The sequence below is a fragment of the Trichechus manatus genome, unplaced genomic scaffold (genome assembly GCF_000243295.1).
Source record: "Trichechus manatus latirostris isolate Lorelei unplaced genomic scaffold, TriManLat1.0 scaffold00173, whole genome shotgun sequence".
Taxonomy (NCBI): Eukaryota; Metazoa; Chordata; class Mammalia; order Sirenia; family Trichechidae; genus Trichechus; species Trichechus manatus.
The window spans coordinates 5,228,641-5,231,950 of record NW_004444109.1 but is presented as its reverse complement, the minus strand read 5'-3'; the positions used below and the strand labels follow the sequence as shown (position 1 = coordinate 5,231,950).

At 32.6% G+C, this 3,310-nt stretch overlaps 1 non-coding gene across 1 annotated transcript; it reads left to right on the top strand.

Moving 5' to 3' along the window:
• Positions 1 to 2,399: 2,399 nt before the first annotated feature.
• On the top strand, positions 2,400 to 2,506 carry LOC111822404 (U6 spliceosomal RNA). The gene has a single exon (XR_002825678.1). It is a non-coding gene; the product is annotated as a U6 spliceosomal RNA (small nuclear RNA).
• The last annotated feature ends 804 nt before the right edge of the window (positions 2,507 to 3,310 follow it).

Below are 3,310 nucleotides of genomic sequence, written 5' to 3'. Positions count from 1 at the left end.
AGCCTTTGGGTGAGTTCCGACCACTGACTTTTCACTTAGCAGCCAAGCTTGCACCACCAGGGCTCCTTATTGTCAACATAGACATAATTATTCATTTTCAGCCAGTACCTAGAGATTTCATCTTGATATCTGGATATAATCATTCATTTTGAGCTAGTATATAGAGATTTTATCCTGTTACACAAATTTTCTTGGTCACATCTTCCTCTACCTTTTTTACCACTGATTCTCAACATAGAAAACACAGTACATCAAGTGCCAGTGATGAAAGATGAAAGTCAATTATGCCCATGCGTTTTTGAATCCACTTCAATTTGTGTTCTCAGTTTACATAATTTAAACATATTTTTTCAACTTTTAAAAATGGAGTTATGTCATAAATATTTTCCAATATTTCTCTGATTAGCTTAGTCATATTTGCCTAAAAAATAGATTATTTCAAAGATGAACAGAAAAAAATAGAATATACCATAAGATAGACAAATGTAGTACTGAAGTAGATAAGGCTAATAGGATTATTGTCACCACTAATAATCTTGTATTGTCATGAAGGCCATGAATGTCCTCGTACATCTCCAGAAATACACCTAATTTAGAAAATAGCTTCTCCTCCCTTAGATCTTTTAGTTGATATAATACATTTTGAAAATACAAGTAAGAACACAAACTTTAATCAAGCAATTTGAACTTAGTTCTACTTTGTTATGAAGGGGTTCTGGTGGTGCAGTGGTTAAGACCTCATCTGCTAACCAAAAGGTCAGCAGTTCAAATCCACCAGCCGCTCCTTGGAAACCCTATGGGACAGTACTACTCTATCCTGTAGGGTCGCTATGAGTTGGAGTAGACTCGATGGCAATGGGTTTTTTCTTGTTGTTGTTATTGTTATGAAACTTTAAAAGTGATATATTTTAGACTCTACAATAAAAACTATGACTTAAAGTATTAAAAATATAGACCCCATCATATGTGGTCAGAATGGGTGTCTTACACATATCTAGTCATTTGACTAAGTTGATCTATATTAGTTGCAGATATTTTTTCCTCTTTGGGTTAATTAGGTTAATTCAATATAAATTGAAAAATGGAATCTGAGTTACATCTGTTGAAGACTATTTTACCTAAAATTTTCTGTCTGTCTGTCTATCTATCTCTCTATATATCTACCTATTTATCATCTATTTATATGGAGCCCTGGTGGCAGTGCTTAAGAGCTCAACTGCTAACCGTAAATGTCGGCAGTCCAAAACCACCAGCAGCTTCTTGGAAACCCTATGAAGCACTTCTACTCTGTCCTGTAGGATTTCTATGAGTCAGAATCAACTCAAAGGCAGTGGGTTACTCATATGATTGATTAGTTTTCAACTTCAGGCTAACTAATAAAATACAAACTATTTACAATTTTTGTCTTGAAAATTCTACTTAATATCTTGAACTGAAAATTTTTCAAAATTTCTATATCCAGTTAAGTCTCATGTGTTACACCATCTGCCTTTAAAAATATATTTGGTTATAATTTTATCCAAGGTTGATAAATGACGAGAAGAAAGAGAACAAGGTGTTTTAGGATTCCAAGTGTGATTGTGACTGATTTGCAGCACAGGTAAACTTTATGAATTTTTTGTTTTTGTTTTTACTTGAAAAATGCAGGTATCCTAATGCTGATAAAGAACTGAAAAACGGTACTGAGATATAGTTTACTTTTTTCTTGTGATACCCCTGAAAGGAATCAAGAACATATTAGTAACAGGGGTTTTGAACGTGGTATCATGTGGCTAATGTTGACATTTAGTAGGTATTAGAAACTTCGTTTTTTAGCAAGCAGAAGAATATTAATCAGAAAAAACCGAGTTGGCAAAGCTACTTAATCTAATTTGAGTTTAGTTTCCAAACCCAACCTTGGAGGAGACTAAGAGAGTGTATGCAAATGAGTATTTTATGGAAGAATTGAGCTTCACAACAAAGAAATCAAAATTCTTAAAAGTCAACTCAGCAAGAAGTTTGCAAATATACTACTTATCTACAAGAGAATTAGAGGATTTGGGAACTGTAAATTATGGTGGAGAGAAATAATAGCAACAGATGAGGGGGATGCTAAATCACCAGATTTTAATTACCAGATAAACAGTTCATATTTAAACATAATTGTTATATGTGATAATGATACTATTTTCACAACATGATACACAGAAAAAGTATAACCATGTAAATAAATCCTTTGTTTTATGAACTTTCATCTAACATTAATGAGCTAAAATCTATAAATTCTGATATTTAGTTTGAGGTTACAAGAATAATGTAGATTAGAAAAGATTAACAGTGGGTTTAAAATATGAATAAAGACAATTTTTATCACCAAATCATATATATTTACAATAATTTCTTCAAGAAATGGTAAAAAAGTGATTGCTTCAGCAGCGCAAATACTCAAATTCAAATGATACAGAGAAGATTAGCATGACCCCTGCACATGGATGACACACAAATTTGTCAAGTGTTCCATATTTTTCAAAAGCAAAGAATTACAACAGGGAACCAGAGAGGTTAATCTGTAAATGACAACATCAGAACAATAAAAGAGGGAATAAATGCTGTAGGTATAGAACTTTCTAATGGAGAGGGAGGCAAGGTGATACCAAGTAATAATAGACTGGTTCAAACCTAGGAAAATAAGTGTAAATTTCAAGGTAACCACAAAGAAAGTTAACAAACCTACTCAGCAAAACAAAGAAGAAAAACATAAAGTCTCAGTAAAAACAAAAACAAAAGAAATGAAAAAAAAAAATCCACAAACAAAAGGAATTCAGCACAGGAGAGTAAGAGAAACAAAAAATCAGCACCACAAAAAAAAAGTACTATAAAATAACAGCAATAAACTCACTTCTATCAATAATTATACTTAATGTAAATGGCCTAAATACACCCATAAAGAGAGAGAGTGACAGAACGGATTAAAAACAAGATCCATCAATATGCTGTCTACAAGAGACACACCTTAGAAACAAAGACGTAAGTTTATTAAAAATCAAAGGATGAAAAAAAATATATCAAGCAAAAAAGAGCAGGAGTGGCAATACTAATCTCAGATAAAATAGACTTTAAAACAAAATCCACCATAAAAGACAAAGAAGGACACTATATAATGATTAAGAGGATGCTCCATCATGAAGACATAACTGTAATAAACATCTACACACCCAATGGTAGGGCTCCAAAATACGTAAACTCTAACAGCACTGAAGAGAGAAATTGACAGTTCCACAATAATAGTAGGAGACTTCAGCACGCCAGTCTCGGTAAAGGACATAACATC